Source organism: Rhinolophus ferrumequinum, chromosome 6 (genome assembly GCF_004115265.2).
Source record: "Rhinolophus ferrumequinum isolate MPI-CBG mRhiFer1 chromosome 6, mRhiFer1_v1.p, whole genome shotgun sequence".
Taxonomy (NCBI): Eukaryota; Metazoa; Chordata; class Mammalia; order Chiroptera; family Rhinolophidae; genus Rhinolophus; species Rhinolophus ferrumequinum.
The window spans coordinates 7,634,798-7,659,030 of record NC_046289.1 but is presented as its reverse complement, the minus strand read 5'-3'; the positions used below and the strand labels follow the sequence as shown (position 1 = coordinate 7,659,030).

Below are 24,233 nucleotides of genomic sequence, written 5' to 3'. Positions count from 1 at the left end.
AAAAGACATTAGACATCCATGAATGACAGCTGTCCATGTGCTGGGGGATGTTACCGAAGGGGTTAAGTAGGGGAATGGCGTGGTTACTTTTACAATTTAAGGACTCACTTAGGGTGGAAGATAGGTTGGAAGCCAGGAGGCCAGGTGGGAGCCTGTCACAGTCATTCAGGTGAGGAAGTCTGCGTGCATAAACTAAAGCTGGTGTAATGGTAACAAGGAGGTCACCTCTGGGTGGATCCCAGAAGGCACATAAGGAAATGCTTTCTCTTATGTAAATGAAAATACTCAGTATATTACCCTGCCCTACCATCCTCCCATCTTTACAACCCTGAGGATCCTTCTCTGTGCATAGGGTCAAATTTAGATTTTCAAATGTATTTTCCCAAAAAATATCACAACTGGTAGACTAGCTGGAGAACCTAATTATCATGTATAACATTCCGTATCTGAAAAATGGCTTCCAAATACCTAGTTAGTGTGAAATCTTTCTTCAAACGAAATCTAATATAAATTAGAAAAGGATGGATGTTTGCTTGGGTGGGAGGCTACTTTAGGTTCACAACTCTTCTCTCCCTTTCTCCCCAAACTGTCAGCTCTGCAGAAGCTTTGAAGAACCCTGGGGTTGCATGGTGCCTGGTTTAAGGATATGAGCCCCTTGAAATTGTGCCTTGAGGTCCATCAAAGAATTCGTATCACCCCATCCCCCCCAGAGTGGTTCCCAACAGAATTAGTTCACAGTTACCATGTCTGTTACTATCAGTGATGGAGGAATTCATGGGGTGAGAGAGGAAAAGGAAGCCTGGAGTTTCTAGGCGTGGTTTCTTGGAGGAAGGTGTGGCTGCAGCAGAGTCTCCAAAAAGGAGAAAGATCTAGTGAGGAGAAGGAAGCAACAGGAGAAAAAGCCGTGATACTGGATTCCAGCAAGGGAACTAGAACTGGATTGGTGGTTGTGGTCGGTAGACTCAGAGGTGTCCCCAATAGCCCCACCTCCTGGGGTTGAATAATCCTCTTGAATAATCCCCTCTTCTTGAGGGTGGGCAGTACCTGTGATTTTTTTTCCAATTATAGTTGCCATTCAATATTATTTTATATTGGTTTCAAGTGTACAAATTGGTAGTGATTTGCTTTTAACCCACAGAATACAAGAGAGGTAATGGATGTCACTTCCGTGGTTAAGTTACGTAAGATGGTGGTTTCCATCTTTCCAGTAGACTCTACTGCCATCTCCACCTGCACACGTTGATGAAGAAAGCTGCAGTGTTGGAGAGTCCTGTGTGGCCAGGAAGTGAGGGTGGCCTCTGGCCGTTAGGCAGCTGGGTAGTGAGGTCTTCAGTCCAGCTTCCCTCAAGGAACTAAGTTCTTCCAACAACAATGTGAGAAAAAGCCTGGAACAGATACTTTCCCAGTTGAGCCTTTGAATGAGACCACAGTCCTGGCTGACTCATTGATTGCAGTTTTGTGACAGACCAGGAAATAGAGAGCCCAGCTAAACTAAGACCATATTTCTGACCCACAATAGCTGTTAAATAATATGTGTGTGTTGTAAGTCATAGAGGATTGTGGTAACTCGTTACACAGCAATGGATGACTAATTTGGTATGTTCTTACCATCTCTGATCTGACCCTTGGCTTTCTTTTCTGTAAGGAACCACCTGTCAGGTTTGCTAGAGGATTAAATAAAACAAGAGGTAGGGCGCCAGCATTCTGCAAGGCTAAGGGTAGGTGTTCAATAACCAGTAACCACTGTTGCCGCCCCAACCACCACCATCAACCATGCATAAATAACCCTCAGTACATTTTTTCAAGCTCCTCCTGTTTGCCACCTAGTGGAAGAATCCATATAGCCCCATGTATTGCTCCCAGAAATTTATCTTCAGAATAAGGGCAAAAAAAATATAGACAAAACAAATCTCCAGATGCCTTAAGCTCCTCAGTTCCTTGGGTTGGCCCTGACTGCATGCTTCCCCTAACAATGCACCAAAGAAATTCCTGGGTCCAGGACTGTGGTTGGATGTGTGATATATACTAATTCATTAATCTTATGTCAGGAGGGAGAAGGGCAAATTTGTGCTAGTTTTTCAAGGCAGCATTTTCCTACGTTACTCTAAAAAAAGAAAAAAAAGTTTGCATTTTCTTTATCACCCTTCCACCACATATAACCCCAATACAGATTATAACCTTTGGATATTAGTTACTGTTCCATTGTAATACTTAAAATTAACAGGGTAAACATATATTCTGGACTGCTCTGCCAGAAAAGCTTGGCTGATCCAACAGATTTTAACTCTGTAGGACAAATTCTGCTAAATTTGTGTTTTCCTTTTTTTTTTGTCCTGTCTTCCCTGGAGGAGTCTGAATTCAAAGTCATCACGAACGACTCAGAGCTGCCTCTGCTCTCTGTATCATCACTTGCATCTCTCCTCCTTTGTAATTTCTCCAGCCATTTGATTAAACACATACACTCTCTCTCACACACACACACAAATAAAGGATGCTGTCCACTTCTAAAATGGCAACAATATGATTGGGAAGTGGAGAAGTCATGAACGCATTTTCATTCATACTGAGTACACTTTTGTCTACCTCTTCCATTCTGCTGAAGCCAGTAGAAAGACTTGCTCTTTACACGTAATCACTGCTACAAAATGCAGTTAGTGAGTGATCTGTGAAAGAATTGAAGAACACTGAAGTGGGCTGGAAGCTGACAGAGAGGTCAGCTTTATACAGGTCCCTCTGGACTTGTATATTCAGTGACCTCTGAAAACATAATTGATTACAAGGACGTTTTAATGAAGTTATGGATACTTAAACCTTAGTGGTTTAGAAAAAAAACAGATAAGAGATGGAAGAACATTTTTCCTTTGTTCAAAAGTAGATGCAATGGCTAAGTGTTTTGAGTGGGTAAATGGTAGTGTAAATACCTGCTGTGTAGAAGGTAGTTTAAAATGATGGTGGTTTAAATGGTAGTTTAAAATACTTGCATGTAGTTAAAAATACTTGCTGTGTAGAAGGCAAGGAGGTAAGTCTTTCAGGCACTGCTTGTTTTGTTACTCTGAAAAAGGAGAAGTTATTTCTTGAAAGTTCTACATTTATGTTCCTTGGTGTGACAGAATGCATTGCATTTTATTAGCTGTAGCCTTTGGCTGGTCAGATATAAATATGTTTTACTGTTACCATTAAATGAATGACTTCTAACAATTTGAACAATTCACCAACTAAGTTTAGATTCTTAAAGATTAAAAATAACCTTGGGTTTTTGGGACCATTGCTTCTTTATCTGGAAAATGGGGGTATTGTCATGGACTTGCCGTGTTTCTGTGAATTTTAGGTTGAAATAGTGTATGAGAAAATGCCTGGCACAAAACAGAGGTCCATTTAAATGCTGGCGATGATGGTGAAGAAACGACAGCAGAGACCTGTATATCTCGATTATTCCTATTGCAAGTTTCCTTAATGTAATCACCCTGGCAATTCCACATCCATGTGTTTTACGAGATACTGCCTTTTCATAATTGAGCCAAAGCCCCTCTCCCTTTATTCATTTATTCGTTTAGTGTGAGAAAACCAGCTTTCTCAAACTGAACTTGGCTTTATACAGAGTCTCAAACAGGCCAAATCTGCCTCTGACTGATTCATTGGAGCAAATATGAGTAAAAGTCTTAGCAAGGACCTGGATTGGAAAGACGAGGTGGGGGATCCTGCTCCTTCTTTGGAGCCGAGAGACTCATTCGTTACACATGACCGAGGTGACAGGGTGATGGTTTATCCACCATTAGCAGAGGACACGGTTAACCCAGTGTGTATGGTGGAGCGGGGCAGGTTCGAGAAACCATCTCTGGTCATCGATCAGCTCTGTAGCATGTCACCACTTAATTACCGTGGCTTTCCTGTCACTGGAGAGTATTCGTCAGCTTTTAGAGCAATTAACATTATGAATAGTTGGGACTAAGGAAGAATGAGGGACTTCAACCCAACTTTATATTTTTAATAATTTTATGGAAATGTCTATTTTATGGGACGATCTCCCCAGCAGAGGTAAATTACTACATTAATATGAATCCTTGGAATAGGTAATGTGTGCTTGAACGTACACGAAGCGATTAATGGAACCATGCTTTCCAATTTTACCTTGGGAGCTGAAACCAAGCATGCTGACACCAGGTAATTACCAATAAAATATCTAGGAATCATTTTATTTGTAATTAACCAAGCTATTACTACCTCACCCCTGCATTGAAAGTTGTAAACACAAGCATGCGTGCGCGTGCACACACACACACACACACACACACACACACACACACACACACACACAAGAATCAACTCTCATTTAAGATTTCAACACCATCCACGCTGTAGCTGAGGGAGACACTGAAAATAAAGTTCAGGGTCATGAGCTCTGTGAGGCCTGGAAGACAAGCGAAGAGGCCTCAGCACTGATATTCGACAGTCTGGGTCACAGACAACAGTCAGGAAGAGACAGGAGGACCTGGCTTAGTGGACCCCTGTGAAGGCATGGAGCAGTGAAGCCTGTTAAAGGGCGTTCCTTTTGTTTACAGCCAGGTGGAACTCCCCCGGTATTCTCTGTGGTCTTTTAAAAATTCTCCGTAAACACAGAGCAATACTAAGATTTCCCCTAGTGGAGAGCTAGCATAACTTTGGTTCAAATAGGTTTGGAGCATGATGAAGTGTCTGCGAATGGATGCGTCAGGGCCTGAATAATATCTGAACACCTCTCAGGAGAAGAGCGATTAGGGGTGTCCATCTCTCAGCTGGGGAATCCTGCCAGTGGCAGCCTGCCACCACATACCTTGATTATCTAACTGTCACCTGAAAACAAAAGCAGCAGCCAGAACAATATGAAATGTAAAATGACTTGGTTGCTGCTGTCTTTTTACTTTTATAGGGGAAAGGAATAAAAACTCAAAGCAATGACGCCTTTAGAAAAAATCAGTACCTGGGATTCTCCATGGTGTGACCTGGATCAGGCCACTTAGCCTCCAAGAAGCAGTCCTTGGGCAGACACTAGGAACAGTTTTAATCAATTTAGCCTTTGCCAATGCTGTTCGTAAGGGGACGCTCTCCTTTTCGGGTTGGAAAATCTTTGCTTGTGCATGCAGACTGTGGACTACTGCACGAGGACATTTTCTTTTGTTTCCATCACAGTATTTACAAGACAGTCTGCAATGGGGAAATTGAACCTGTTTGTACGCAATCCAGTGGAGAAAAAGATAGTGAAATGGCCATAGACCTTTTTTTTCCTTTCTTTCAAGGGAACATTTTGCTTTTCTTTGCGATCCCACGTGGAAGGAAAGCCGATTTCTGTAGCTAGCGCTGTGCGGCAATGCTGCTCTGCTGGGTAAATGCACCTGGCTGCGTAAGGCTCTCCCTGCCTTTGGGATCTCCAGACACTCGTCACGTCCTGGCCAGGTTATCTGGGGCCTAGGTGACCAGCTCTTCAAGGGCAGGTGCTCTGCCCAGTTCAAGGTCTGGCACCGACTTCGTTAAATGACGTCCCCAGAGACCCCAAGAGAAGCCTACTGAAGCTACATTCGCTTATACCACAGCTAATCTCTCTTAAACGCACAGTAACACGTGAACCTCACGGGCATATCAGTGGCTCAGAAAGGAGGCTCGCAGTCGCCCATCAATGAATTTACATGGGAGTGTGTCTTTCCCCGTGGGAGAGGCTTGGGTGTAAAAAATTTCTAGCAGATGTTTACCCTTGAGAGGTTCACCGTTGAATTTATACGTCATTTATCTTATATTAAACCGGTGGAGGAAGCCATTGCTCTCTTTGATGGACTTCAGGTCCAGTGATGAAAAACTGTAGACCTGAGGTCCTACTGAGGCTGCTCTGTAGAAGGATTATTTATCGATAGTTGCAATTATAGTGACTGGCAGGTAGTGAAGAAATTTGAATAATTGTCATTAACTGCTGAACTCTTATGATCTCAAAGGGACTTTAAAGGTCACTCGGGCATTTTGCAACATCACCGCTTAACGGGACTTCGGCTTTGGCTTGAATACCACAAATGATGGGGAACCTACCACCTGACAAGGCAGCCCATTTGGTATTTGAGTTGCTCTAATTCAGGGGTTGGCCAACTGTTTTGCAAAGGGCCACATACTAAATGCTTTAGGTTTAGTGGGCCATACAGTCTCTGTAGCAAATGCTCAAGTCCGCTCTTGTAGCATGAACTCACCACAGACAACACATAAATGAGTGGACAGGCTGTGCTCCAATCACACTGTTGACAAAAGTCAGTGGGCCGGATTCGGCCTGTGAGCTGTAGTTCATCAATCACTGCTGTTTTTCTTCCTTGTCCTGAAAATACCAATTGTCTCCCTGGTGACCTATTTCAACCTTTTGGGGCCACGCATGGAGCTAATCAGACTCTCTCCTATTATAATCTGAGGGAGTTATTTGAAGTTGATGATACCCTCTTTCCAAGTTACCTGCTTTCTTTTGTCCATTTACCTCATCTGTCCTCAATTGTCCTGATTCCAAGGCTCTCACCTCCTACTGAGTGTGGGCGGCCGGACGGTTTTATTCACCGCTTGAATATGGGTGTGGCACAGGAAGATCTCAGACCCTAAAACCCCCTTGCCTGTGCCAAAGCAGTTGTTTGAGTCCTCTTGACGTCATTTTACCTGTCTTTTATGTCACCCACACACAGGCCCAGGCCATCCTGTTAGCATGAATGCAAATGGGTTCAAACTGCTGCCCGTTCCAGAGGCCACGGGCTGTTTGGATGAGCCACGCGAGTTCCCCTCCAGGCCCCTTGCTGACGCGGGAGCTCTGCCGGCTAGATGCCGCTGCTCCCTGGGCTGGTGTTTTTTTCTCTTTGCAGCTGGAGCTGCTAACACAGTCAGGTGAACTGGACTCAGGGAGGTGGACGTGCTTGGCGAACCATAAAGAGCCAAATAGAATTATTAGGAATTCTCGGGACTGGGCCACGCAGGAGGCAGTCGCAGGTTCAAGCGGTGGGGTCTGCCAGGGATCAGCTTTGAGGCTGAGGGGTCACCTGCCCCCATCCTCCCACGTATGTGATGAAGGCCAGTGATAAATGGGATGTGAAAGGCTTTGAAAACTGCAAAGCATTGTAAAAAACTAGAAGGTCATTAACAAGTAGAGCTGCTTTCCTAAACCATTTCTAGGGAATTCCTTTCTTCCTCCTTCCCAGACCCCCACCTCCACATCATACACTTACCTGGCTGAACTACACAGAGTTGTTCTCTAAAAATTACAACTCGGTTTGACTTTTCTCGGTGGGCTGTATTTTTTTAGTATTTGAAGTTCCCCACAATTCACCTCCAGGGCCTTGCCAGTGCTATCTCTGTACATGGAACATTCTCCCCTTCTCCCCAACCCATTCCCTTCCACTTGGCTGACTCCCACTTACCTTGGAAAATGTCTCTATCAGAAAGTCCCCTAAATCCAGGGTGGGGGTCCTGCTTTGTGCGACCACACAGCCTGTAGGCACCACAGCACCGATCCTGGGCCACACCATCCTGCCGACTGGTATCTTTCTACTAGACTGTGAATATGAGGGCCAGGGCCGAGGCGGGTTCACTACCAAATGTCTAGAGCCAACAGAGTGCTGGGCACATAGTAAGTGCTCAATAAGCATTTGTTACATGAATGAATGCACAAATGAATGAATGAATGATTAAAAAAAAAACACCACCTGAGAATGGGTGAACTAGTCACGCCAGCAATGTACCCATTACAGATCGCTAAGCCCTCTGCCCTCCACAGCGTCCTCCACAGTGGCCGTGCAAAGTGCTGACGTTGGCGCAGATCATGAACCCAATGACCCTATGAGTGATGGGAGGTGCCCTAGTCAAGCAGGACCTCTAAATCCTTACCCTGGTGGCTGCCTGGAGGCTGGGTCCTCTCCTCCAACTCCTGGCCCCACCTTCTCTCCCCATTCACCTATCCATAGGCCCAGCTCAGCGATGGCCTTACCTGCACCTTCAGGGAGGCGACTGGCCCTACTAGAGGCTGTGGCTTCCCCAGCTCCATCCATCCTCTTGTTTTCCTGTCTTAGGTCTCTTAGCTCCTGCCCACGTGCTCCACCGTTCAGAGCTATGCATGTCCCCACACAGTTCTCCTGATGAGCCTTTGCTGCTCCTGTGCCCTCCCCTTGCCCCATACCTGCTCATGCCTGGAGACCCAACCCAAACGCCACCTCCCCTGTGTAGCCAGCTGCAGCCCCTGCAGACAGATGTGGCACTGTCACCTGTGCCTCCTAGAGTAGTACTTGGTAATCCCTATAACATAGAGCTTCTCAATTCAAAACAGAATTGAAGGTCTGGTAATGATACTAACAGCGATCTTATACTGAGAGCTGACTCTGTTCCAGGAACTATCCCGGCGACTTTACACATGCGTTTCATTTGTAATCCTACACGTCAGGTGGGCACTTTCTATATTATCATCATCTCCATTTTCCTTTATCCTGGCAGACAGATAGAGTAATGGTTAAGAATGTGGGCTTTGGGGTCAGGGAGACCAGGCTGCACCTCCCGAGGCCATCATTTGCTAGCTCTGTGAATTTAGGGAACCCAGGGTACCTCTGTGAGCTTCCCTCTAAGAAGGGGTAATGGCCTTACCTTATAAGCTTCGGGGAGGTTAAAACGGGCTCTTGGGTAAAACCCTTAGTACCTGGCATGGGTTAAGTGTCCCTAAATGCCCCTAGGAGGGCCTAAAGGACAGAGGGCTTATCTAATTCATCTCTGCATCCCTAGTGCCCAGCACTGGGCCGGCCTTGTGGGTGCTCCTTGCAAATTGGAGGGGTGTTCCTCCACTGCACAGCAGGTGAACATCGGAAAGATGTGGCCCTGCTGATTTATGGGCTTCCTTGATCCCAATGTGCTGGTGCACACCCCACCTCTATGAGAAAAGCATGAGGGATGCCAGTGCAATGTACCTGCTGTCTGCCTGCCCCGCCCCATACACGCACAGTAAGGATGAACATGCTGGCATCGGCTATGACACCAGCCAACGTTTTTCAAATCTCTGAGACCTGTGAATGAGATGCTTGTGCCGTCAAATCACATTTCCCCACAGGCTGCCCTGTTTCCTGGAATAGTGGGGCCCAGATTCTGGTTGGACATGGACTTCAGGCTCTGAGGTTTGTGCTTATTGTAAGCACTGGGTTCCCAGATCAAATGAAATGTTCAATTACACCTGGACATTGGGAAGTCTGAGCTGAAGGAAGAGCCGGCTGCTAGTATGACACCAGGACAGTCCTTTCGGCGTTTTTATGGACCAGCTGCCTGGCTGCCAGTGCCCATAAAAATGGGTTGGGAAGTTCAGTCATTGCTCCTAATTTCACTGGGAAATGTTGGATCCCAACTGTTGTGCGTGGACTGGGATGCAAAGAGTTTTTCCCAGAAAAGTGTTGTCTTTGGGCCCTGGTTTCTTAAGACAGATTTCTGTTTGGATGGGTTTGCAGGATTTTTCAGCAGGAGTTATTGGCATCTCAAAAGACAAAAATTTTTTTTTAATTAATTATTGGAGAATCTGTCCTGTCATAGAAGGGATCTGTTCTATTGAGACCCACCAAGAATGTGGGGTGTTCTAGGGAAGGAATTATCCCTCTCCTTCTCTGTAAGGCCTGTCTTCTGCCTCTTTCTCCCCCACATTCATACTAGAGAGGAAGAGAGAAAAACAGGGGAAGGGGTGTGGGCTCCGTCCTGGGGTGAGGTGATGGGCGGTTCCTATACTGTAGCAGGAATGGGAGGTCTTCTGAGGAGTGGGGAAGTGTGACCCTTGCACTCAGCTGTTGTAGAGGGGGCAGCGGTGGGGTGTGGGAGCCTGGGAACCAGGAGGCCTGGTTCTGGATCCAGGCCGGCTTTGAGGCATGTGGTATGCTTGGGCAAGTTACCTCACTCACAGGTGAAAACAGCGGTCCCTATGAGGATGGTTCAAGACCCTTGCCCCACTGTCCTGGGCGTTGGGGTGTGTTTTGGTGAAGTCGCAGATCAGGAGACAGGCTGCATGCCTTACAGCAAATACATGTTCATGGAGCGCATTACGGGCCAGTACTTAGCTATGAGCTTTGGGGACTAATACTCCATTTTACTGAAGATGTTAAGTAACTTCGAGAACATTGTACATACTGCAGGCAACTGGAAGGGTCCGGATTTGAATTCCAGTCTGAGAGGCCCAAATCCAGAAACAGGAAGGCTATCCCCGGACCCCAAAGGTGGACAACTGGACACACGGGTGGGGTGGGTAGGAGCCGCCAAGAGAATTGGTTTGATCATCACGTAGCTGCCCGCAAACGCCCAGGTCTTCTTTCTGTTCTCAGAAAGGTAGGAGGAGCTCAGCGAAGGGAACTGGGAGACCTGTGCTTCCATGATAAAGAGACAGTCAGCGCAGGAGCAAAATGTCCAGGAAGGAGGGAGGGAGAGCAGAGGAAGGATGAGACTCCTCCTGCACCTGCGTCCTCAGGTCCCCATGTACAGCACGTGGGTGGGAGCGTGCCACACACACCCACGCGCCCACAGCCACCTTCTCCACGCTCCCGCCCGGGCCGGGCCCATCTCCGTGTCTGTGGGTGCCTGGCCTCCACCGGCCACTTCGCCACCACCTGCTGCTGCATCCCCAGGGAGGGGGTAAGGAGCACCTCCATGCCTCCCCATATCCGCTCCCGCCCAGCGCAGACCCCCAATCCTTCAGGGCCAGGCTGAGGCCACGTCTTCCCTGGGTCCCCTCCCCAGCGCCGGGGAGGAGGCAAAGGGAGGAGCTCTGGCCGCAGCCGCCTGCCCTCCCCACTCAGAAGCTCCCCCTCCCCTCGGCTGCCGCAGCCCCACTCGTCGCGCGCGTCAGCGTGGGCTCCCCGGAGCGAGTCGCTAGGTAACAGGGCTGGCTCCGCAGACCCAGGGCCGGGGAAGCCCGCGCGAAGCGTCAGCCGCGGCGCGGTGGGACGCAGGGACCCTCTTCCCTCCGCGCCTGCAGACCCCGGTTGGCACGCAGCCCCCTCCTAGGATGACTTAACCTTCGCGATCGCAGCCGCCGGGGTGCCCCTCCCTTGCAGGGACCCCGACGCCGCCAGCCCCTTCCTCCTTCCCTGCTGGTGCGCTCTGTTCTGCGAGAGGCCGGGTGAGCGCCCCACCGCCTGGGTCTCCATCGTTGCTGGTAAGCTGCGCTCTGGGGCCAGGGCTGGGGCGGGGCGGGAACAGGGGGCGCGCAATGAGTGGGGCAGCTTCCGCCACCAGGGTTGCCGGACCGGACATGTGCTAAAGTTTCTGGGGCTCCGCGCCCCGCTGGGCGCGCAGCGCAGGGCGCAGTGGCGTGGTGGGTGGGGCGGCGCGGTCCTGCTAGTCGCCCGGCGTCCCCGGTCCCCGCGGGGCGCAGCCCTCCGCGCTCTCACGTTCTACCTTTCTCTCTTTCCCTCCGCGCTCCCTCCCCGAGGTCCTCCCGCCGAGCCCCCACGCGGGGCATGAGGAGCCCCGGGGCGCCGCCCGGAGACGACTCGGCTGCGCGCACACCTCGCCAGCGGCTGACGGGGACATGAGCGGCGTGAACGGGGTCCTGCGCCCCGCGGCCAGCCCCAGCCGGCGGCGGCCAGCGGGTCAGCGCTGCCCGGGAGAATGAGGCAGGAGCTAGCTGCAGCCTCCTTTTTCTCCTGCTCCTCCTCCTCCTCCTTGCCTTCCTCCGGCTCCAGTGCCCCGGGCCCGGGCCGGGCTGTGGCTCTGCTGCGTGCCCCGCGCGCCCCCCGCCCGCCTCCGGATGCGCTGCTCGGTAAGACAGGCCCTCGGCCTCGGGAACAAAGCCCCTTCTCACTGCCGGGGGGGCCGCCTCTGAGCCCCCTCCCTGGCCTCCACCCAGAGCCTGGAAGCCTCTGGGCTTCCCATTGAACCCCTCTATTCCCCTATTCCCCAAACCCTGCCTGGAGGCTGAACTGCCTGGACACCTTGGAGACCCGGTACTTTCCTCCGCCATGGGGGAAGCAGATGCAGTCTTGACACGCAGGCAGGAGACCTGTTTGGTCTAGAGGAGGATATATGCATCCTGGGTTCAGACTCATTTGTGTGTGTGCGTTGGGGTGGTGGGGACGACTCATATGCAGTAGCCATGTAATGAAGGTCTGCTGGCTAGTGTGCCTCAAAACCACTCGAGGAAGTAGGTTTCTTCCTTCCATGGCTCGGATTTGGAAACTGAGGCCCAGAGAGGTTGGTTGAATGACTTAATCAAGGTCACAAGGTCAGGAAGTGGGAGACCAGGATGGGAACCCAGGGTACTCTTTCTACTTCTCCACCAAGCTGATCCCTTGGTAGCACACACGCCTGTCCCATTTCTTCTACTAACTGCTTCCTTCAGGAGTTAGTGCATGTGTGAAAATACCTGTGTGATGAGTATCTGCTGAGATGAAATAAATGGCTGGTAGCATTTTTTGTCCATCCCTCCATCAAGTGTCTGCTGACCCCTAATGTGGACTGTAAGTGTAAAGCCACTTCTGTTCATAATATGTTCCCCTGGGTGCTGTCTCTTCTGGGATCCTGATTCTCCCAGGCCTTGGAAGGGAAGGGAAGGGCAGTGTTCAGTTCCTCCCATGTGCCCCTTCCGTGCTGTGTGTGCCCAGCACATGCTCAGCCTCAGAACCACGTCCCAAGCCTTTCTGTGAGGTGAGGGCCAGCCAAGGCTACCTGCCCCTGGTTGTGTAAGTCTTGGAGATGCTTGCTTAACAGGCGCAGGGGCTGATCCCAGATGGCCACTGGGCAGGAGCCGACCCTGTCAGAAATTTTATCTTGGTTCCCATTTGCCAACCCTCCATGTCAGCCGTTCCTCACACAGCCCAGAAGAAAAGGGGAGGGTGTGTCAGTGTAGACGTGAGGCTTTCTGTTTGCCCCCCAGTTCTCTGGTTTGCAGCTTTTAACTCTTTGCTAAGTGCATTTAGGTCGGTCCTGAGGGGGGAAGCCGCACGGAAGCATTTGATTCTGATCTGAGCGGCTTGTCTAATCGGTTGAGTCACCAAGTATTGGGCTTGGTTGTTTGCACAACTTGTACAGTGTTGGTGTCAGTGCAGGGAACGTCGCTTAGCAATAAGGGGCCTCCGTTTCCCTGTTCATAAAAGGAGCACAGTCAGACTGGATGACCTCTCAGATCCCTTCCAACTAAACAATTCTACGAGTGGGAGAAACGTGGATTACAGGCCTGGGGTGTGTGAGCTGATCAGACACCTACATTTGAACAGATAGCTCTGCACGGAATAGGTTGTTGATTTCCAAGAAGAGGGTGTGATGGGGAAAGAGATTCACCCAAAGGTGATGCAGTGTATGCAGTGCTTTGGCGGATTATCTGTTAAAGCACGGTGGCTATAAAATGTCCCGTGGTGTCAGATTGGGGTGATGGGATAGGTGAGGCGATTCATCTGGAGAGATGACATTGCCCCTAAGAACTGATGAAATCCAATGTATCAGCCCGATGTCCAGCCGGCTACCAAGCGGCAAGCTGGTGAGCCTGCCTGTCTCTTACAGACAGGATCCATTATAGTTGAATAGGTAAAACCTTCTCACTTAAACAATGAGGGCACACAAATAAAGTGATTTTTAGGCTCTCCCCACTCTGTTGTTTGCTGGTTATATTAGTGATAGGTGACACTTGGCTAAGCAGGGACAGAGGGACTGTGACAAGAAAGGTGGGCCACAAGGATCTTTAGACCCTGCCTTAGTTTTTGCGTGTTGATTACAACTAAATTCAGCAACTTGACCTATGGGCCCTTCATGGGGTGGTCACAGGTCTTTTCAGGATGTGGATTCATGAACCTTTTAAAGTGTTACTGGACCCCAAAGGACATGGGCATGTCTCACTTTCTTCCCCAGAAACGAAGCTCCCTGCTGGTTTGGTGACTGTTTGGAATTCACAAAACCAGAGCAAAGCTTTCATTCTGACAAGCTCAGAGGGTCTGCGCAGGGCAAGTAATGCATCTTGTGCGGGCATATTAATCTCTCAGCCTTGTATGTTTCAGCTGCTCATGACGAACTGGTGAGGCTTTGAATAAAAATGAATGCAGAGAAACAATCTTCATTAACTTACTTTTGAAAATGATAATGTAATTAAGAAAGGAAGGTTTCTATGCCGTGTATCGTACTACTGATACCCACAGCCAGACTGCACAGTAAATATCACTCCCACTCCTGACATCTAGTTTGTAAGTCATCAGTTCTCTCCCATTTATACACCCTTTGCCCCGGCGTGAACATGTGCAATCAAGAATACGTTCTCCCGTTTCAATATCGCTTTGTCTTAAACTCACTTCTTTTCTGGAAGATCTTAAAAGCTGAGCTCTTCCACACCATCCATATCATGGCCTCGTGTTAAAATACGTTTTTGCTGCCTTGGATTTCTTTTGGGAGAACAAGACGGGTATGACAAATGAACAGTACAACAACACGGCACGCTTGCTGGCCTCCCATTTCTGACTAGGAAGTGTAGGTCAGAAACTCTTTTGATGGGAACTTACTTGCCCAGCACGGTGAGACCCCAGTTCGAGTGCTGTGGCATTTGTGCAATGGTAAGGGTGTACAGAGGCACCTCTGGGGGGTACCGAGGAAAATACCATCCTCCAGAGGCCGGGAAACCTGAGTGGGAGTTATTCCTGACGCTGTTGTTAATTGACTTGGCAACCTAGCACAAGGTATTCCCATTCTCTAGGTCTCAATTGACATATATGCAACGAGTGCGTATGTTTGCATGCGTCTCTGTCTACGTGCATGTGTATAAGTTAGTACCATGCGATCCCGTCCAACTCTGAGCTCAAAGAGTCCTCAGACTTTGGATGCAGCTGGTTATTAATAGCTGCAGAATGCTCCGTACTCTAAGGTTACATAACATTTCCAATTAGACATCCATATAAACAGTAAGGAACGGGTCATTATAAAAGATGCTACTTATGGCCCTCTGTGTGGACTCTGAATGCGTGACGATAGAACTTCCATCTTAAAGGCGATTGTGCCAGCTTCCCCATCAGGGGAAGTTCCTTGCACCATGGAGGCTCAGCATACGTCTGAGAGGGCTAGGATGAACTGTGACCCTGTAGGGTCCCTGTGGCAGGAGCCCCAGGAGCCATTATGTCATGTGGGTCAATGGGGTAGGAGGAATTTGGGGATCTGGCTGTAGAGCTCCAGGTCTAGGGGACTTGGAGGTTTTGCCTCATCTCAGGCTGTTCCTGGAAGGTAAAGAGGGGAAGTATGTAATTACTGTTTGCAGTTGTTTTGAAAACGGAAAGTACTTTAATTAGAGCCTTGAACTCAGCTGAAGCTGAAAAACAGTGAGACGTTCATAGATTTGGCAGTGGTATTTTTGCTGGGTTCTCTGTGCAGGCTTCTTGTAACATTTAAGTATTCTGCTGTCCGGGGTGAGGTTTCCTAGCGAAGCTGCAGTCATTGTCGGATAAGGAGGGCAGAGAGGAAATGGTGGGAGAGAGGAGCCTCTACTCCTTAAACGTTTTGCGCTGGTGACTGCCAAGTAGAGATCGTTACCCCGTGTTCTAGATGGGGAACCCAGGCTCAAAGAGCAGAAGTGCGTTGCTGAAGGTCCCACAGTTATTGAATGGAAGAACCAAGCACGATTTCAAATGCACTCTCCTAATGTTTTAATCACCCCACGCACACCTCGTTTCCACTGCTGCTGCAGTGTGTCTGGCAACCAGAGTGTGTCCTCCATCCCAGATTTCTAAGTAACACCACAGCCCCGAGAAAGCATGCAGATTTGACGTGGGTAACGTACAGATTTGGCTATCGACAGATTTCTGAATTCACGGGGATTTCTTTTCACTCTATGTCAAATGTATTAGATTCCAAAGGTATCTAATACCCAAAAAAAGGTTAGTGTTGGTAGTGCTTTGGGGGAAGCTCAAATAACTCCATTTGGTCCCGTGTCTCTTGGGACGTGATCACAGCTGGCATGTGGAATGTTCTAGAAGGCTTTGCTAACCTGCACATCTTGAAAAGGGCCACAGAATAAAAGTTATGTAACAGAAGGTTTTGGAAAGAGCATGACTCCTCCTCCAGGAGGCCACAGGAGTCAATCCTCCTCAAAATAACAAACTAGAGAAGGAAGTCAGAGGGACACATTCAAGAACTCGAAGATTCACCTACAGCTCTTAAGAATTTCCAGGACTTGAGAGGAATTGTAGGTTTTGAAGAACTTTCTAAGCCACCGAACAGAGATGCCGTCCTACCAGATGTGTCGTGTGGCCTTCAGAAGCCCACCCACCTTAGCACGGCTGCTGCTGTTCTTTGCTGATAGGCTACACGTCTGGATGGGTGTCATCCAGGACCGAACAGTCCAGAATTCTGTTTGCAACACACCATTTGCAGAGAGTAAAGGGACGTTGCTGAAGTCACCCGTCCTCTCGTTCTCATAATGATACTCAAGCTGGTTCTCCCGGCCGGCACTTTCAAATCCCTCCAGCCCAGATGCTGGCCTTGCCCACGGCTTGTGAGTGATGTCTTAGCAAGCAGGACCCTCTCTCCACCTGTCTTGGATTACTAGATTGCTTATATGCCAAGAGCTTCAAGTTTCGTGATAGGTGATTAACAAGAAAGAGCAGAGAGGATGAGTTGGAAAAAATTCAATTGTGATTCATCTCTCATCTCTAAAAATACCAAAACACCCTAGCAGCCAGCACAGTTTTTTGATTTGGTGAATCAGAAATAACTTTGCATGTCCCCACTGAGACCCATAGAGTCTGTACAGTTTTGTCCCCAAATCTTGGGAGAGCAGCTGCCCAGGATCTTCAGCCCTGGGCCAGATTTCCAGTACATATGGCTGTTGGGTGGCAGAAAATGCAAAAGTAGCCGTACAGAGGCGTGGGAGGTGGGTAAAGGCAAGAAAGCAGTGAAATCATGGCCTCGGTTTTGTCCATACTGTGCACAGTTATTTGGACATGGTTTAAGGAGAAATGATTTACTATCCATTCCCACCATCAAGAATCACAGAATGTGATTTAAGAATGTTGCCATGCTGTCTTCCTGGGTGGTTTATGACCAGTAGACATGGCAGTTAACACGGGGTTAAAAGCCTCCACCTTCGCAAGCCCGCCTGCTGGACTACGAGTGGTGTGTCTTGGTCTTTGCGAGGCTAAATGCTTCTGCAGACCACGAGCATTATTGAAACCTGAATCACAAGGTCAGCTGGTGGTGTTTGGGAGGGCTGAGGTATTCCCAGCCGGTTCAGTTTCTAGTAATCCGTGGTGAACGGCTGTGTGTACCTCATTTAGCATCCCAAAGCTGAAGGGCAAATTGGGAACACCCAGTACCTCTCATTTTCCCGTCATCCCGGGTTTCCAGCCTACACATGCTAATACAGTCGGGGGTCCTGACCAACACCCCACTTCATTCTGCCACCGATAAACCATTCAAGTTCGTGTTGGCCTTGACGTGACCCCCTCCCCAAAGATTTTTTTATTCCTTTTAATATAGAAAAACGGATGATATTGACAATCATCTTTTAATGATTGCTGTCAACAATTATGTGTATTTTTAAGTAAAGTGAAAGTGCTTTGAGAGTATAATGCACAAACGAAATGATTGATGAATGCATACAGTTCCTGCTAACTTGCTAGGAGGGAGTTATTGAATACTTCTAAAAACATAAGCCCAGCTTTGCCATGTTAAGACCTGAAGGCGGAAATGGAAGCCCACACCGAGTGTCTTCCATACGGGACCCAAGAGTGGAAAAATATACGTGGTTTCCAAAGGGGAACGTTGAGACCTTCCGCAGTTGGTTTCACCAGCAAGATCAACATTGCATCAGTCCGAGAATTCCCGGAAGATGCTGATGCTGCTTCTACACAAGGGCTAGTTGTCCTCAGAGCTGCTCCAGAACATTCCTGTGGAGTTTTGAACACTGTTCCATCCACCTGTCCAGGCATGGAGCCATCTCCATCAGGGGTGTACCTTCCTCTGGTCCTGCCTTGTCACCAGGATCCACTTCCATCCATCTTCCTTTGACAGGTATCGGTTGTCAACAGTTTAGCAAAAATATACGGACCGCCAGCTCTGTTCTAGGCACTGCTAGGCATTGGGGCTACAGTAGTGGACAAAAGATAGCTGCAGTGTGTCCATACATGGCCCCTGTTCCCATGAACCTGGGATGTCACCCACCGCCCCTTTAAGGGGCCATTAAAAATCTGGAGAACTCGGCTGCTGCAATGGACAAAAGAGGCTGGTGGGGAGAGCCCAGGCTGGGAGCCAAAGGCCTTGTGTGTCAGCTCTGCCACCTTCTCTCTTATCTCACTTAGGTGTAAGGACAAGCTGACACCCCACTCTTATCCTCCACTGGTTTCCCTGGCTGTCAAGTGCAGGGATTAGGCCATTGCAGTGTTTTTTTCCAGGTGTGCTCTGAGAACTGCTTCTGGGAAAGCATCGTGTGAACTTACTAAAATACAGATTCTCAGGCCTCATTGCAGACCTGTTGAATCAGAACCTCCAGGTTAGGGGCCTAGAGTCTGTCTTTCTAACAGTGTCCCCAGTAATTCTCATCTCTGAAATTCGAGAACCACTGATTGTCACAGATAACTGAGAATGCTGTTGCCTGCTCCCAAGTACTCAGAATATGCCCCGCTCCATGCTGGCCACTCTCTGCACCTCCACCCACCACTGTGCCACCCAGGCCACCACCTCTCTCCTGACTACTCTTTCTGCTTCCTCTCTGCCCTCTACCCTGTTTCTAGTGGGCACCTGGAGGGAGCCTTGTAAAGGGCCACGACACCCCTCTGCTCAGAGCTCCCCAGTCTCCCTCTCTCCCCAGGAGCAAAGGTCAGTGACTTTTTGAAGGCCTCCAGGGCCCTGCACAGTCTGGCCCTGGGTCTGACCACTTTTCCTGCCTCCTTGCTTCTCCCCTTCTAGACCCACTGGCTTCCGTGCTGGTCCTAAAACCCACACAGCTGCCAGGCGTTCACTCTGTGAGAGCCCATGGGACCTGGAGACAGACAAGGCAGGGTGACCGGAGGGTGGGAACAGCCCTGAGGAGCTGCCGTCTTCTGTCCAACCACTGCTTTGACAGCTCGTACAGACAGAATAGTTGCTCTTAAGTTCGCTGGGGCAAATCTCAGCTTCCAGGCCCTCCGGCACAGTACGAGTTGTTTCAGGAGCAACCCTTTCACTCTGGGTACCACTTTATAGGGTAACTCATTACTGGGCTGGATTGTCAATGTGGGTCTAGAAATCTCTTTCGGAGGAAGTTTCTAGAAATAAGCTGAACCTCCTCCCCACCCGTGGGCTGCACAGGTTCTTCAGCCACTGTGAATCCCAATGCTCCGGCCATCCCCCTTTCTCTCTCTTCCTCCGCAAGCGTTTGCAGAGCACCCGCGATGTCCAGGCACTGTTCCAGGCCCCTGGAGGAGAGAATCTGCTTGGTTTCATCTCTCACATGCGCTTTCATACAGATGGAACAGTGAGGCCTGGACGGCAGTCCTCTAGCCTCTATCTTCTCCCACCGAGGAAGAGGAGCTCTGGGCAGTTTATCAGAGCTCTCCTGGGCCTGGGTTAAGCCAACTGCACTTCGAAATACTGATCGCGTGGCCAGCAGGATGGAGAGAAGGACCATCTCGTAAGATCTATGTCCGAGGCGAGCTGAGTGAGTGCTAACTGGGTGTAGACACAGAAGAGATAAGGAGTTTGGTAGACGATCTGTGGTCAGTACATGGCGCTCGTTTGGGTTTCCTGAACCTACCCGGCTCTGTAGTATATCAGCATGAGAAAGGCCACGAAAACTCAGACCGTTCTGGGTCCTGCCCCTTGAGGATTCTCCTCCTTGAAGGTTATGCAGGGAAGCATTCTCACTCAGCGTTGGTCTTCATGCAGATTTCTGCAGCGGACACCTTCGCTGAGAGGCTGTCAGGCAGGGTGGTGTGGAGGACGAGGGAAACAAGACGTTTCAGTGGACTCGGATGGCGGGGGAACGTGTTATGTAACTACCTGTAGCTAATTAGAGTGGTTGATGTGCCCTGAGAAGGCAGAGGTGGGAAAGATGGGTTTGGATGAGGGAGGTTGGAGGCATTTGACATGAGCCTTGAGAGATGAGTTAGGAATTTGTGAAGCAGAGACTAGAAGGAAAGGCGTTCCAGGAAGGAGTGAAAGTATGAGCAAAGCGGAGGGTGGATACTGGACACAAGTAAGCAGGTGTTGCTGTAGCACCATGGAGTCTGTCTGCGGAAGCGGGTTTATCTGTCCTGCCTGATGAGAGGGGGTCTCGAATGCCAAGTTAAGGTTGTGCCATGTCTTATGGTGATGGAGAGCCATGGGAGGTGGTTGAGTGAGGGTGCTGGTTGTAAAGGGATAGTCCTGTTTCCTGCTCCCCCTATCACTTCTATATCATAGTGAAGATGTGTAAAATGTTCAGGAAGATGTACTGTGCAGCAGGGAGCGTGGCTGTCTGGGTAGGACCTCCCGGACTTGTTTCTCTGATCAGGCTGGTTCCTCCTGTCTGTATCTGTTGAATGATCCTCCGGGCACTGCTGCCCAGACCCAGCTCCACTGACCCTCCTAGGGCTGTGCGTGGGGAGCGAGGTAGCCGCTGGCTCTGGCACTTGCTGCCCAGCCATCATGGACTCCGGCCAATAGGAAATGGAGCGGGCAGTGTCCCAGCTTGATTCACCGAGCCGTGGGTCTCCCTGTGCCTCTGCAAACGCATTCAGGCTGCTCCTGGCCTAAAAACAATGCTTCCAGACCTACATCCACAGCTGAGAAAATCCAGGGCATGCATTCGCCGGCCAGCTTCCCTGAGCTTCCCCCAACAGCCGGCTTAATGGGCGGGAAAGGGGGTCAGTGTCAGCAACCAAAATGTTTACCTCTCTGTGACCATTTGCTTTGAAATTAACTTGCTTGGCAGAGCAGGTGACTTCTGCAGAGCTGGCAGAGTACATGGGACCTGAGGAAGACTGCCCCAAGGGTTATTAGAGGTTATGCCACCTCTGTCTTTGATCTCTACCTTCACATTGCTAAGGGGAAGAGAGAAAGAAGGGGAAAAAAGCATGTTCCACAGGCCAGTGGGCAAATTCTTAGCTGTTTCTGGGGAGTTGGGCCCTGGCAAAGAGCCTTCTTCAGGCCTGGTTGACTGCCAAATTGTGCCAAGGACAAAGCACCCCTGGCAGTTTGAAGAACTGCTGTCGGTTGGGGAGTTCACCACATCGGAATGTAAGCCAGAGAAAGGAATGCAGCTCTACCCACTCATTGGCCCCTTCTACAGGCCAACAAACCGAGGCCCAGAGAGATGACGCAACAGGCCCAAGGTGGAACAGTGGGCTAATAGCTGAGCGGGGCATCAAATCATCTGGAGTCGGTCATGACCTCTGAGGCTGGCCAATGCCAAGTTGGCAGAAGTCCACGTGGAAATGGACAGTTTGTACTCACACCGCCTTGCCACCAACCAGGCATGGAGGATGTGGCTTTCTCCTTGTTCCTTTGCCTTTTCTCTTGGAAGCCAGCCCCAGAGCCAGGGTCCTGGGTAACCAGAGTTAGAAGGGGGCTGGGCATGATACTTCCTCTCTGGCCCTTTGGTTGCTCCTTTGGTTGTGAAAGCCTGTGTGGATTTTTAATGCAAGGAAAGAGCATATCACAGCAAATCAGAATGGTTCTCAGGATCTAGGCATGGAAAGAAATGAGGCTGAGGTCTCGTTTTGGAGCTCTGGATATCATGAAAAGCCCCATAAGTTGTCTCGGGAAAGCCTGTTGCCCTGGCTTTCAAATACCCAAGTTTAGCCCAAAGCTAGTTATTCTACGTCTCGGCCTCTTTCTTTCAACTGTCTGGTCCCTGGATCTCAGCATCATGGACAGAACTCGCTCAGCGCTGGTAGTTGCCTCTAAGCCCCTGAGTGAGGGGTGTGGTGTAGTCTGGAAGGTAACTCAGCTGAGTACCTGGCTCTTCTGGCTCTTTATTCTCCTTCTTAAGTGGGTGCTCCCAAATGCGTGAGAAGCTGCTGGCAATCCTGTTGGCTGACTTCACAACAGTGAAACCTTCAAGGCTTTATTAGGCAGATATGCAAGTACAGTTCCCATTCATAAAATGTATCCGTCAAGCCCTACTCAATGTGAAGGAATTATTTACAAACTTTCCCAGGTTATCACCTGCACACTTGGTAAATATATGTATTAGATAAAAAACCTTGAGAGACCCATACGTTATTGCATTTCAGGACAGAAGTAATCTGCCTGCTGGCAAATTTCACAGGTTTCACCACCTTATTTACTCTTCTTTTAATGAAAGAGAAGAGCAGAGGTATGAAAACAGTCCTCATGGGATGGGATGCTAAACGTTTTGGGAAACTGTGTGGGTGCCATGTGGAGCTTATTGTGAAGACATCTCGAGTGTCTGACCTCAGTCGCTTTTGTTTTTCTGGTCAGGGACCTAGTACCTCCCAGACTGGAATGGCAGTTCTTCCATGAGATTCTGATGGCTGTCACAGAGGCTATGTGTACCTTATTTGAAACTATTCTCAGGGTCAATCTGTGGAGCATCTCATTCACTGTGAGATTCTTGGACAATTTAGTCTTTGCAAGCCCTATTTCTCTTCTATATGGTGTCATGCGGGGGACCCTGCTCGCTGCGCCACGCGCCATGCAGGGTGCCATGCGGGGTCTCTGCTCCCGCTCCCCACACAAGAACGCAGGATACGGTGAGGCCAAAAAGGAACATCCACGGAGCCATTAGTAGGGGAGTCATATCTCTATACTCTCGCTGGCGGCTGGGTTGGAGACACAGGAACCAGGAGCAACACAATTCTCAACCCTCACTGCGCCGCTTGCAGGCTCAGCCCCCATCTTCTTGCTAGCCCCCCATTTTCTGCTAGCATAGCCACGGCAGTTATATTAGTGCCCAATGGCTCACTGGTTACAGCTGACGGCCAACTAGCCACAGCTGATGGCCATTTGATCACAGTCGACGGCCATTTACTACCTGAGCCAGCACCTTTCCACGTGAGGCCGAGAGCCTGGAAACTGCTTTTTGGGGTCTGTCCCCACAATGGCCATAACAATAGCAGTTAAAGATAGCCATAGCTTTTATATACTAAGTGCTTATTTTGGATGGAGAACCTGTGCTAAAGAAGTATTTCCCATGGACTAATTCATTTAATCTGAGCAACAGCTCAATTGAGTAGTTACTTTTATTATCCCCATTTTATAGATGAGGAAACTAAGATCGCAAGTATTTATTGCTGCGTGTGAAATACCTCCAAATGGGTGGCTTCAAACACTAGTCATCCTTTATTTTGTTCACGAGTCCAGGGGCTGCCTGGGCTCAGCTAGGTGGTTCTGCTGGAGACCTCAGGTGAGATGGCAATCGGACTGTGGCTGGGGCTAGGACATCTGGAAGGCTTCCTCCCTCACCTGTTTGGCCCCTTGGGCTGAGAAGATGCACGCAGCCTTGGGGCATGGGGAGGCTGGCACAGTTGGGGCTCCTTGGATCTCTCCATGTGGTCCCTCCAACGTAATGAGCCAGGCTAGCTGGACCTCCTCCCCTGTGGCTCAGGGCTGTGATGCGTGTGTCCCAAGAAAGAGTAAGCAGGGGAGGGCGTGTGTGTCTGTCTATCTCCTGGTATGGCTGAGCCTCGGAAATTGCGAAAGGTCACTAATTGCATATTCCCTTCCTTAGAAGCAAGTCACTAAGGTGGCCCACATTGGAGCCCATGTAGATGGAAGGAACATCGAAGAATTTTCAGCACATTTTAAGCCACCAGGGAGAACTTAGGTGACTTATACAGGGTAGACAAGGGAAAATGGTAGAATGAGGTGTGACCCAGGCGGTCAGATCCCGAGCTCACCCTGGCATTCCTCTGACATTTTTAAACGCCGAGTGCCTTATGTTCCCTGCAGAAATCAGAGCTCCGTAAACACCTGTGCTCCTCCCCGTTCACTTTCAGACAGCTTCCCCGAAGAAGCAAGCAAAGCCAGGTGTCTGCTCCGTGGCTTAGCCACTCCTCCTAACCTGCTCTTGCCTGCCTTCACCTCCCTCCCCTTCACCAGGGCCATGTTCTCATTTTCTGGGGCCCCAGGCACTTTGCCTCTGTGGGCCCCCTCCTCCATTAAAAAGTATCAGAAATGACATCTTGTGACTGAGTTGATATAAAGATGCACATTTTAATATTACATATTAAAACAGTCTCTTCTAAGTGAAAGTTCATTTTTTTCCTTCTCACTCTGAAAGAAGTGAAAACATTTTCGTGGGTTCTGGGCACTATGTCTGCTGCATCTAATGGAGGAATCACACCTGC

General features: G+C 49.4%; 1 long non-coding RNA gene across 1 annotated transcript in view; it reads left to right on the top strand.

Annotated features, from left to right (window-relative positions):
• Positions 1-10,641: 10,641 nt before the first annotated feature.
• The window catches only part of LOC117022827 (uncharacterized), a 46,538-nt gene continuing 32,946 nt past the window's right edge, over positions 10,642-24,233 (top strand). The window contains exons 1-2 of the long non-coding RNA XR_004423123.1: positions 10,642-11,152; positions 11,429-11,758. This is a non-coding gene — a long non-coding RNA (uncharacterized LOC117022827). The remainder of the gene's footprint in view (positions 11,153-11,428; positions 11,759-24,233) is intronic.